We start from the raw sequence: 13,217 nt of genomic DNA, 5'->3' as shown, positions 1-13,217 counted from the left end.
TTGTGCAAAAATGGTCCTCGAGGAGAATAAGTATCGGAGAGCCTTTCTGTAAAAGTGTAAGACTTAACTCTCTGAGGCTAAAACCCACAATCTTCTGACTCAAAGGCTGAACGACAGTTGATGCGGACTCATAGCTTTCCCTTAAATATATCCATACTTTGCACATTAATTATTTTGTATGGTATCACGATCCATATTTTAATAGTTTCTGGATAAAGAGGTTCCTCCTGAATTCCTTGTTGGATTTAATAGTGACTATCTTATACTTATGAACCCTGGCTTTGAACTTTTCATGAACACATCTTCCTTATTTATTAACCAAACTAATTCAGCATAGAATATGGAGGAAATTGAGTGCATGCCCGTTGTTAGTTTGCCAATCTGTTAACATATTTCTCATTCTCTTGACAGAGGAGAAAATGAGCAGAATCCTACCCTGGCCTTATATCAGCAAGACAGGAATTGTTTCACAAAGGCAGCTAAATCTGTGGACCTGAGGTAAGAGTTTTCAATCACTTGTCTACTTACAAAACACACCAACAAGCCTATTACAATAACTTTAGCTTAGATTGTCATGCACAATCTACAGTTTGATTCATAAAGTTGTACTTTTACCAGATGCTCAGGGTCAAGAACTACGTGGGCCATTATAGACCTTACATAAATTAATTTGAAAAGGGCAAGTCAAAGAATAAGGTTAATTTGGTAGAAAATGTAGTTAGTGTTACGTTGATTCTGTAAAGTTTCCAATTCCAAAATCTTCCAGAAAAGCCATAATTTTCTCATTCTTGTGCAAAGCAGTATCTTTGAGAGCTTTTATTATCTGTGTGAGGAATTGAAGCTCACATTATTCACACAAAAATCTTTTACATTATGTTCTATTCAAAAAGTACTTTTAGGCTTTTAAACCTTTCCTTTCACAGAGCTGCAGATCTCCAGCTGACTCAGTTCTAACAGTTTACATGGGAAAGACTAGAGAAATGCCATTCAAAATTTTTCCTTCTCCAATGTTCTCTCTCAATGATGCTAACACACGCTGGGGAGTTTTTTTCTCCAGGAGTCAGTGCCTTCTCCTGTTTACTTCTGCCATGGGCCATTTTTGTACGCTAACCAACAGTGAGTGTCAGCAGGGTATTCCACCTGGAAGTACTGCAGCTAAGCCTGATTGCATCCTTGCCTGTCTTGACATCTGCATACTGAGGTTCTCAACAGGAGGCATTAAATAGAGGTGAGAAACAAGAAGCCCAGGCCCCAAACTATGCCACTCACTAAAACACAGACAGAATAAGATCATTCAGCCTAACTGGCTCATGTCAGAGTTTTGCTTCACATAAGCCTCTTTATCCAAACCTATCTGCATATCTTGTTATTCCTTTTTCTCTCATGTACTTAGCTAGCTTTCCCTTAAATATATCCATGTTATTTACATCAACTATTTTGTGTGATAGCAAGTTCCACATTCTAATTACTTTCTGGGTAAAGAGGTTCCTCCTGAATTCCTCGTTAAATATATTAGTTTCTATAAAATATGTCTGAACCTTGGTTTTGAACTTCCCACAAACAAAAACATCTTCCGTATTAATTAACTGGACTAATTCAGCACAGATCATGGGGATTGACTTGGAAACTACCTATTCTATGAGGCTCACTAAAACACTGGACAGTGTATTTACCAGTTGAAAGCTTATAACTGGCCTTCAACACTCTGCTTAGCTTGTGTTTAATTGAATAGATTCTTGTTATCATGTTTCTGAAAGCCCTGTTAATACCTAGCATCTTTTAAGGAGGATGTTAAGACCACGTTGATAGAAAGATACTGATCTGCAAGCTGTCTGAACCACATAAAATGTTATCAAAGCTCATCGTGACTGACTTATTGTTTCATTCTCTTTCGGATGCCAGCTTTTTATCTGGGTTTAAATGTCAATCTCAGCAGCAGCAACATGCTATCTGACCCGGACGCCTGCCTGCAATTCCGCCCCCTTCTCTTTATACTTTAAAAACATGCACACACCACACAAGTGTCTGCTTGTTGTGAATGCAGCTTAAATGAACCCACCAGCCAGCAGGTAACTAGAACTAGATGGGAAATGAGAGTATAGATCAATAATGGCCACTGCCAGGAATTTTCATATGGAGATTAATCTTAGTTCACCCCTTCTTTACCAGAAGAACACTCTACAACTCTTCCATAACACTTTGATAGAAATTGCTCCCCTCTCTAATAGTAATAACATGTAATATACTCATCCTTGTAATTAGCCTCAACCATTTCCATGTCTCCCAAACAAAATGCAGAACATTTATAAAGAAAACCCTTATAGAATCTCCTTCTCAAACAAATTAAGCACCTTCAGAACCTTCAATATAAAAGCTGAATATACAAATTTATGAACTAGGAGCAGAAGTAAGTCATTCAACCTTTCGAGCCTGCTGATCTGATTGTGTTCTCAACTCCACTTTCCTGTCTAATCTGATCCCCTTTAAGTTCCTTATTAGTGAGGATGGAGTGTGTAGTGATTGTAACTGGTCTTCATTGAATATGATTGGGGCTGTTAATCTGGTCTAAATAGGAGCCCTGGTTAACAGATAGAAATGTGAGTATCAGAGATACTGCCACTCTGAGAGCTGACTCTGAAGAGGCAGTACCAAAGTCAAGGACGGATCATGTGTAAATAAATGGTGACTTGGTGATAGGATGTCGGCCTCTGTGGAGTTATTTAAAAGTGAAGTGGGATTGATTTACAAAATCAAAACATCTCCAATTTTAAACCATCCCCATTGTTATACATATCTTCAGTTGCCCAAACTTTGAGCCCTGAAATCTCCTTCCTCAGGCCCTTATGATTGTCCACCTCTCATTCTGATTCCTTTTGATTCTCCTTAAGACCTACCTCTTTGTTCAAGCTTTTGGTCACCTGTCATAATATTTCCTTGCATGAGTCAGTGTCAATTATTATTTAATGATGTACATATTAGAACACACAGTCTGAAGTACATTGTCCACTGTCTTTTTACTCTCTTCCACAGCTATGTAAAATTGTCTGCGACTCTCGATCGTCGTCTTCCCCAATTCCAAACAGTTAATGATTTCTTGTACAGTTTGGCAAAATTATTGCATGAAGGCTTGAGAATTTTCTGCAGCTGAACTCCTAACTTCAGCTGTATGGCTGAGGAAAGCAAAGTAATGTATCAGTCCAAAACAAATATCAGAGTACAGAAGATGAGGTTGAATGGAACTGTGAAGTGGAAACTAAATTAGTATTACTGTATCAGGAAACAATAAAGTCCCAGGAAGGTAGCCCTCAGAGACAGTACATGAGATAGAAAAAGAAGAATAAGCATAAGTTAGCTCAGTGATCAAGGGGCAGCTCACAGGAAAAGGAAATGCCAGCAATGAACTCACAAAAGGAGAGAAGAAAGACTTGGTTCTCAGAGAGAAGAGACATAGGGATGGAGTTTAAGTATAAAGGGAAGAAGTTTATATTTGGAAAATATCCACAACACAATTTTTATAATTTTATAATTAGGAGTTGCCCTTTTAAGACTGGAATGTGTTTTTTTGGGGCTTTGGAATTTTTTACTAGAGAGTTGTAGATGTTCACAATTAATTATGTTCAAGACAAAAGTTGTTAGATTTTGGGGTACAAAGGGAAATAAGGTAAATGAAGACAGCAGGAAGATTGAATTCAGGCAGAAGGTGAAATATGATCTTTGTGAATAGTGAAAGGTCAAATGGTCTACTTCACTTCTATTTCTTATTTTCTGAAATTGGCAACATTTGTACTGTGGAATGGAATAGCTATGTGTTTGACTCACTTGGTTCTGAAAATGTTTAGTAGCAATGTATATCTCAAAATGCCTAACATTGTCCCAATATATGTCCTTCCCTGACTTCTCTACAAGACCATGAGACAGGAGCAGAAATTAGGCCACTTGGCCCATCGAGTCTGCTCCACCATTTAATTGTGGCTGATAGGTTTTTCAACCCCATTTTCCTTCTTTCCCCCTTTAAACATTGATCACATTGGAAGTCAAGAACTCTGTTTTAAATATACTCAATGACCTGGACTCCACAGCCTTCTGTGACAATGAATTACACAGATTCACCATTCTCTGGCTAAAGAAGTTTCTCCTTATCTCAGTTCTAAAGGGTCTTCCCTTGAAGGCTGTGCCCTTGGGTCCTCATTTCTCCTGCCAATGGAAATATCTTCCCAATGCCCACTCTGTGCAGGCCATTCAGTATTATGTAAGTTTCAATCAGATCCTCCTTCATCCTTCTAAACTCCATTGAGTATAGTTCCAGGGTTCTCAAACATTCCTCAGATATTAAGCCTTTCATTCCCAGGATAATCCTTGTGAACCTCCTGTGGAACCAGAACTCCAGAGCCAGTACATCTTTCTTGAGGTATGGGGCCCAAAATTGCTCACAATACTCTAAATGTTGTCTGACCAGAGCTTGATAAAGCCTCAGAAGTACATTCCTACTTTTATATTCTAGTCCTCTTGAGATGAATGACAACATTGTATTTGCCTTCTTAACTATTAACCCAACAAACAAGTTTACCTTAAGAGAAACCTGAACTAGGACTCCCTAGTCCACATACAATTCCACATATCTTGTCTGCTCCCTTAACCAAATGACTATTCTGGATAAACTATAGATGATGTGAATTGTAGAATAGCTATGACCTGTTTTTGTTTCTTCTCAGGGTGTGGATATCACAGGTGTGACAAGCATTTATTGCCTTTCTGCAGTTTCTTTAAGAAGGCAGTAGTGGGAAGTTAAACTGAGGCCCACTCTGTCATCTCAGGTGTATGTAAGATGTTTCATGGCCACTATTTTGAAGCAGGACAAGACAGTTTCCCCCAATATCCTAGCCCTGGCCAATGTTTGTCACTCATCCAACATCACTCGAAGATTACTTGGTCATTATCATTTTATGAATTGTGAGGGCATAAATTTGCTGCTCCATTTCCTGCACATAACAATAATTACTCTTCTATAATATCTCACTGGCTTTCATTCGCTTTAAGATATCCTGTGATTGCAAATGGTGTCATATAAACATATTTCTTTCTTACCAACCTCTCATTTGAAACCAAGTAATTAAGCAGTAACTGAGCATTGAGGCTGTGATTATCTTGGTCTCACTGGCTCAGTATCTTAGTATGAAATGCATTTACAAATGGAAAACATTTCAGAACCCATCAATATTTATAAAAGACTTGTGTGGTTAGAATTGTTCCAACAATCACTGTTCTGTACTCTTTTTGTGCTGTGAATAATTGACAGGCTGTTTCTGAAACAATCATACACTTGATGAGATTTTATCTTTTGGAACAAGATGAAATTGCATCTCTCAGATGTGGCGATTTAATAAGTCATCACTCAAGTCTTGCCCAAAGTAAGGGGTAGAATATATGGAATTTCATCTTATAAATTTATTTTGTGTAAAGGGGTGACATTCTTGATCTTTCCAAGCTCCAAACATGTTGTAATACATATTCCATTCCCCTTCCACAACCTTCCTCACAATGAAATCAAGATTTATCATTCTGCAATACTTGCCCAGTTTCTCTCAAAACAGTAGAACTCCTCACCTCTTTCCAGGTTTTAAACCCCATGGTTTGTGTTGCTTAACTGATACATTTTGATTGATAACATCCTTCCTATACTCTGTAGTCTTGGTGGTAATCTGAACTAAGGGATTTTGGACTTCATCTTGCTTTCACAATGAATAGAAAATATTCACTTTAAAGGGCCACAGTAAAACCCCAAAATAATTCACCAAACACATAAATGATCCACACAGTCATTTTTTAAGTAAATGACTAATATTTACCACAGCAACTACTCCACAAAGTTTATCCTTCACAAAAGCTATTCATTATACATAAATAACAAGCAAGTCAAGACTTGTCACCAGATAATATTCAGTACATGTTTCTATTCTATAAATGAGAAAGGGAGAATCAAACTCCAGTGGCCTCCCAGTTTATAGCATAGAATGTTAAACACCAGAGGTTGAATGTTATTTAGACAGAGTCCAGGCATGTTCTTTTCTAGTCAAAGTTTTATTCCAACTGACACACCACCAACAACCCCCACAAATGACTTGTCTCCCATGTATCTATATATATGTAATCAGTTATGTTCTCATCCAATTATCCCTCAATTAACACATAACCATTACCTGTTCCTAGTTTCATTTGAATGCAGTCATCTTTGCCAGACCCTACCAGATAGTAACAGGGTAGTCTTCTCCACTGAGATCTTGTTTCCTGACATGGCAGGCAAGTCAATCCATTAGTAGAAAGATGCCTTTCAGGGCCCAATGTAGCTGGCTGGTGATCATATACCAGCTCCCTAGTTATGAGAATGAATAATAAAGTTGGGCTGTCATGACTCCCAACTGTTTGTCTTTCTTCCCCAAAGCCCCACAAACCTGTTTGTCTCACCATCTCTAACCCATCGGTACCCTGTCCATTAGGGGAAATCCAATACTTTGACACTTGATTCAATGTATTTGTTAATATTTTTGAGCCAATTTTAATGTTGAATTCTAAGCTTGTTATCATTTTAATAATTAAATAAAAGGCATCATTATTCTGACCTCATTCTCATGATATATTTTAACAATGGTGTAAACTGGAGGATCTGCCTATAATGTACATTTCTCCTGATTTTCATTTCAAAATTCTGATGATTACCCCAATACTAAATCACGTATTTTAGATTCAAAACATGACCGTTAGATTAATGCAAATGAGGCCAGAACCATCACAAAACGAGTAAATGCACCATCCTCTCAGAAAAGGAGCTACAACCAAGAAAATTAACTTCCACGTGAGCCAACAGTCAGACACACTCCAGGAAGCATAATTTTTAAGAGAAATTAAAATGTTATAAGAGCTGCCTTTTATCAGCTTCCTCAGAGCCTAGTAAGCAAATTCAAAACTGGGACTCTCAGAAACCGTCAGCTTTTTTTTTGCACCTTGCTGTTGTGCATAATAAACAATGAGACAAGGTAATGGGCCAACTCTTCCAGTCAGCATTGATGCTTGGCACATTGCCACTCTGGAATGTTTACCGTTTCCCATCTACACGGCACATTTTTAGTCGATACTTCTCTTCCGGGCTGTTGCAAAAATGAGAGCGTGCAGACGCTCCAGCACTAGACTGACAAGCACAGCAGAAGACAAGACAGGACAGGACAGGAAAGACAAGATACGCTCCCTTTTAGAACAGATGCTGCCATATTCAGGTAAGTTTTCAAAGGTTTCAAGTCTTCCAATGAGTAAATAGGTTTGTGAGTCGTTGAGTGAGTTAGTGGTGATTGAGTAGGTTGGTAAATGTGAGAGGGAGTAATGTCATAGAGACATAGAAATGTACAATACGGAAACAGACCCTTCTGTCCAACTTGTCCATGCTGATCACATATCCTAAATAAATCTAGTCCCTTTTGCCAACACTCTTCCTATTCATATACCCACCCAGATGCCTTTTAAATTTTGTAATTGTACCAGCCTCCACCACTTCCTCTGGCAGCTCATTCCATAGGAGCACCACCCTCTGCATGAAAAAGTTGCCACTTAGATACCTTTTAAATCTTTCCCATTTCACCTTAAACCTATGCCCTCTAGTTTTGGACTACCACACCCCAGGAAAAAGACCTTGCCTATTTACCTTATCCATACCCCTCATGATTTTATAAACCTCTATATGGTCACCTCTCAGCCTCTGACACTCCAGGGAAAATAGCTCCAGTCTATTCAGCCTCTCCCTAAAACTCAAACCCTTTAACCCTGGCACCATCCTTGCAAATCTTTTCTGAGCCCTTTCAAATTTCACAACATCCTTCCTATAGCAGGGAGACCAGAATTGCGCGCAATATTCCAAACGTGACCTAGCCACTGTCCTGTACAGCAGCAATATGATCTCTCAACCCTGTTACTCAATGCGAACACCAATACAGGCAAGTACACTAAACGCATTCTTCACTATCCTGTCTACCTGGGACTCCACTTTCAATAAACAATGAACCTGCATTCCAAGGTCCTTTTGTTCAGCAACACTCTGATTTGTTTTTCCAAAATGCAGCACCTCACATTTATCTAAATTAAACTCCATCTGCCAATCTGTGCACCATCGGTCCATTTGATCAAGATCCCATTCTACTCCGAGAAAACCTTCTTCACTGTCCACTACACCTGCAATTTTGGTGTAATCTGCAAACTTACTAACAATACCTTCTGTGTTCACATGAAAATCTTGAATATAAATAATAAAATGCAATGGATCCAGCATTGATTCTTGTGGCACATTGCTGTTCACAGAGCTCCAGTCTGAAAAGCAACCCCCAACAGCACCCTCTGTCTTCTTCCTTCGAGCCAGTTCTGTATCCATATGGCTAATTCTCCCTGTATTCCATCTGATTTCACCCTGCTAACCATTCTACCACAAAGAATCTTGTTGAATACCTTACTGAAGTCCATCACTCTGCCCTCATCAATCCTCTTTATCACATCTTCAAAAAACTCAATGAAGTTAGTGAATGATATCACCCTAATTTCCAATGCTGACACTTTATGGTATCTGCCACTCCTGACAGTGTGTGATGAAGGATAAGGGCTGTTTGGGGAAATTTGCCACCACCAACCCTCCTCTTTCTGTGTCTTTAGCAATTTAGTGAGTAATGGTAGATTATACATCACTGCAAATTATTTACAGAGAGGTACTTGTCTAATTAACAAGATGATTTGCTGAACTTTCGCATAATTCCAACAATATGACTAGTCAGGCATAATTACGAGAACTTTTAGGCACTGCACAGGAAACATCTGCTCCCAAAGGCTACAGTTGAACTCATCCCTATCCACAGAAAATGGATGCTTTCCCAACTTTTTCAAGATAAAAGACCAAACACTAACATCTACACAAATTTTTAAATAAAGTTCACTGGTCGCAGCTCTTATGAATTTTTCTGCCGAATCATAGTTTAATTACTGAATCTTGGTCTATTTAAATCTGTAATTTCTCCTAAATTTTCTTCAACTAGCCTTTTTGATTAGATTTCTACAAACTTGCTCTTTTCCAGAGTAAATAAAGTTTGAAGCCTTCCCAATTCTCCAGCCAAGGTATAAATTACTTTCTTTCACTATGCCTTGCTGCTGTGCCTCATGGAGCCTAATCTCAATGGTTGCAACTTGTTGTGAGAGGTGATACTGCTATTTTACATTCCCTTATCTTCCTTTTCTGGTCTTTGCACTGTTTTCATGAAGTTATCTCTTTTTCCTTAAGACTATCTAACTTTGTTCTTCAAGGCTTCTCTTGCTCCTTTTAGTGTTTCTCCATTAAGGTTTCTGTCTTTTTCCAAATTGGATTTGGCTTTTTTGTCTCATTCTTGAATCCATAATCTTTTTGTGTCCTTTATCAACTTCTCATTGAAGGTTTGACTTTGGAATGCTGTCGCTTCCATGATTGCTGCAGTCATTTTCTGGGCAGAATCTTTGGGGTCTGAGTCAGCTAGGATATAATGAGATATGTGATAGAGTCAGGTGATAACACAACAAGGCCCATCTTGGTGTTGGGAGCAACTCACGCTGTATTTTGTGCTTTATATAACAGATTCTTGCTAGTCAGCAATGAAATTCCAGTTGTTGAAGATTAATGATTGTCAGATGTTTTGATAATGGCGCAACTCACCTCATTAATATTCAGCTTTTCATCTTAACAAACTTGTCAGACAATTTCAACTTTGTGAAAACTCATCCCAGAGGCAAATAGACTCTCCTCAGCCCAGCCACCTCTGTAGTGTCCTGAGTGGAAAGTGTAGAGGAACTTGCATGTGGTTCCACCTCTGGCTGTGCACCGTCTTGTCTCCTTGTCAAGTGGGACCATTAGACTGTTGACAATGTTCCCCACACCGCTCTCACAATGTGTTTGGTCTTGAAGACCAGTGGAGGGGCAATTGGTTGCTGGTGTGTGCACATTTTCAGCAGTCACTGAGGATGCTAGGCCTGGTTCTCCAGGGTAGCTGTCAACCTGCCCATGGAAACAGACAGACAGTCACATTATTTGCAGCATGGCTGCAGCTTCTAACGCAGTGAGGACATTGTGTCCCATATATTTGTCTGCCACTGCTGCTCTGCCCCATGCATTTGAATGAAGTCCCAGGATTCGTTCCTCATTGGAGGTGACACAGATGTCAGGCACTCACCCAACTGAACAGATTCACTCTGTCCTGTTTTGAACTATCTTCTCCTGTACCAACAGAAAAGAGGAGACTGAGTGGGCTTAAAGTAGGTAATATGGCTGTAGGTGCTAGAACATATGGGGGAAAGATCCAAAGGACTGAGGAGACAGTATGAAAGCCATGCAGGAGTACCAGTATGGGTAGCTGTGGGCGTGGGGGATGCTGATGGTGGGAGACCGCATAAGGGATAATGGTGCAGTCCATAGTAACAGTTTCAGAGCACAGGTGTTGGTAGAAGATGGATGCGGTGACATATCCTCTTGATTCCAGCCTCTATCCCCACAAACCCTGGCAGGAAATCTTCATTCCCAATCACTGATGCAGCTTTCCCCTTCCCTCCTATTCATACGCAGAGCCTCCTCCTCCCAATTCCTACTAACAAGATTCACCAGCCATTTCCAATCTCTTTCCAGAAATTCCCATCCAGTGAATGCAGTGACTATATGGACATCAGACTCCTGCCATTAACTTCATACTTCCATAGGTAATTTAGCTAGTATTTGGGTTGGTTTGTAGATTGTTTTGAAATGAAGTATGGGCTCCATGTCCTTATTCTTACAAACAGGTGTCCTGAACCTTTCCCCACCATGGAAATTGATACCTTCTTGTAACTGTGCATTCAGTTACAATTCATTCATCTCTAAGGATTGACAACTAAGCCTTTTCTCATTTTGCTCTCAATCATCTATGGGAGTCAGATATGACTTGAGGACAACAAAGGAAATGATTGAAAATCTCTTCTCCTTGATTGGGACTTTGTCGTGCAATGTATTAAGATTTGTTCACGTGGTACTTCATAGTGAAAGAATATCAGTCTCTTATTCACTTGTGGAACTCCAGCCCAGTCAGAGTAAACATGAGGTTCTTCTCTGTCTGCGGATATTTGATTGATGCAGTAGAGTCGAACCTTTTGGGAGAAAAGGATCCTGTATGATATGATGTAATCAGGAGTTACAGCCCCTGGACCCCATATCTCTGATTCATGCTGTGCAGCAGCTGACTTTTTCAGAAAGATAAAGTTTTATGACTTTCATCAGAGCTTGGTTGTTTAAAGCAGTGACTATTTGCACCACACAAAGTAAGATTATACCAAGACAGTGCTGAGTTTGGCCAATCCGAGTTGGATTATATGAGTAATTCAAATCAGTCCTTCAAGCCTATTCTACCATTTAAATAGATCAAGATTTAACCTGTTGTATCTACCTTGGGTCTTTAAAGTGTGGCTAACAAAAATCTATTAATCTCAGTTTAGAATTTTCAAATGACCAACAGTCTCTACTGTTTCTTGTGCAAGAGAGTTTAGATTTTCACAAAGCTTTTTGTGAAGAGGTCTAGCAAGACCACATCGCTTTTTAATATCTTATTTCATAGGGACCCGCAACAAATCCGGACGATTATTGCTCTCGGGAAGATGATGGTGAATCTTTTCCTCGAACCGTTGCTATACTATTGAACCATTGTGATGAAGATGTTCACTATTATTAGAGTCAGAGTCATAGAGATGTACAGCATGGAAACAGACCCTTTGGTCCAACCCGTCCATGCCGACCAGATATCCCAACCCAATCTAGTCCCCCCTGCCAGCACCCGGCCCATATCCCTCCAAACCCTTCCTATTCATATACCCATCCAAATGTCCCTTAAATGTTGCAATTGTACCAACCTCCACCACTTCTTCTGGCAGCTCATTCCATACATGTACCACCCTCTGCATGAAAAGGTTGCCACTTAGGTCTCTTTTATATCTTTCTCCTCTCACCCTAAACCTATGCCCTCTAGTTCTAGACTCCCCGACCCCAGGGAAAAGACTTTGCCTATTTACCCTATCCATGCCCCTCATAATTTGTAAACCTCTATAATGTCACCCCTCAGCCTCCGACGCTCCAGGGAAAACAGCCCCAGCCTGTTTAGCCTCTCTCTATAGCTTAAATCCTCCAACCCTGACAACATCCTTGTGAATCTTTTCTGAACCCTTTCAAGTTTCACAACATGTTTCCAATAGGAAGGAGACCAGAAATGCACGCAGTATTCCAACAGTGGCCTAACCAATGTCCTGTACAGCCACAACATGACCTCCTGACTCCTGTACTCAATACTCTGACCAATAAAGGATTGTATACCAAACGCCTTCTTCGCTATCCTATCTACCTACGACTCGACTTTCAAGGAACTATGAAACTGCACTCCAAGGTCTCTTTGTTCAGCAACACTCCCTAGGACCTTACCATTAAGTGTATAAGTCCTGCTAAGATTTGCTTTCCCAAAATGCAGCACCTCGCACTTATCTGAATTAAACTCCATCTGCCACTTCTCAGCCTATTGGCCTATCTGGTCAAGATCCTGTTGTAATCAGAGGTAACCCTGTTCGCTGTCCACTATACCTCCAATTTTGGTGTCATCTGCAAACTTACTAACTGTACCTCTTATGCTCGCATCCAAATCATTTATGTAAATGACAAAAAGTAGAGGACCCAACATCGATCCTTGTGGCACTCCAAGTCTGTAAAACAACCCTCCACCACCACCCTCTGACTTCTACCTTTGAGCCAGTTCTGTATCCAAATGGCTAGTTCTCCCTGTATTCCATGAGTTCTAACCTTGCTAATGAGTCTCCCATGGGGAACCTTGTCGAACGCCTTACTGAAGTCCATATAGATCACGTCTACTGCTCTGCCCTCGTCAATCCTCTTTGTTACTTCTTCAAAAAACTCAGTTTGTGAGACATGATTTCCCACACACAAAATCATGTTGACTATCCCTAATCAGTCCTAATACATGTACATCCTGTCCCTCAGGATTCCCTCGAACAACTTGCCCACCACTGAGGTCAGGCTCACCGCTCTATAGTTCCCTGGTTTGTCCTTACCACCCTTCTTAAACAGTGGCACCACGTTTGCCAACCTCCAGTCTTCCGGCATCTCACCTGTGACTATCGATGATACAAATATCTCAGCAAGA

General features: G+C 40.0%; 2 protein-coding genes across 5 annotated transcripts in view; both read left to right on the top strand.

The window, feature by feature from the left end:
* Positions 1 to 415: 415 nt before the first annotated feature.
* The window catches only part of elfn1a (extracellular leucine-rich repeat and fibronectin type III domain containing 1a), a 133,796-nt gene continuing 120,994 nt past the window's right edge, over positions 416 to 13,217 (top strand). For 2 of the 3 annotated variants that reach the window (XM_043711827.1, XM_043711826.1), the window contains exon 1: positions 416 to 498. The gene's annotated coding sequence lies outside the window, so the exon portion shown is untranslated. The remainder of the gene's footprint in view (positions 499 to 13,217) is intronic. The other variant, XM_043711825.1, reaches the window with a different exon arrangement.
* LOC122560762 (protein ELFN1-like) overlaps positions 427 to 13,217 on the top strand; it is a 195,493-nt gene continuing 182,702 nt past the window's right edge. For both annotated transcript variants that reach the window (XM_043711824.1, XM_043711821.1), the window contains exon 1: positions 427 to 498. The gene's annotated coding sequence lies outside the window, so the exon portion shown is untranslated. The remainder of the gene's footprint in view (positions 499 to 13,217) is intronic.

This window comes from Chiloscyllium plagiosum, chromosome 21 (assembly GCF_004010195.1).
Source record: "Chiloscyllium plagiosum isolate BGI_BamShark_2017 chromosome 21, ASM401019v2, whole genome shotgun sequence".
Taxonomy (NCBI): Eukaryota; Metazoa; Chordata; class Chondrichthyes; order Orectolobiformes; family Hemiscylliidae; genus Chiloscyllium; species Chiloscyllium plagiosum.
This window is presented reverse-complemented; position numbering and strand designations above follow the sequence as displayed.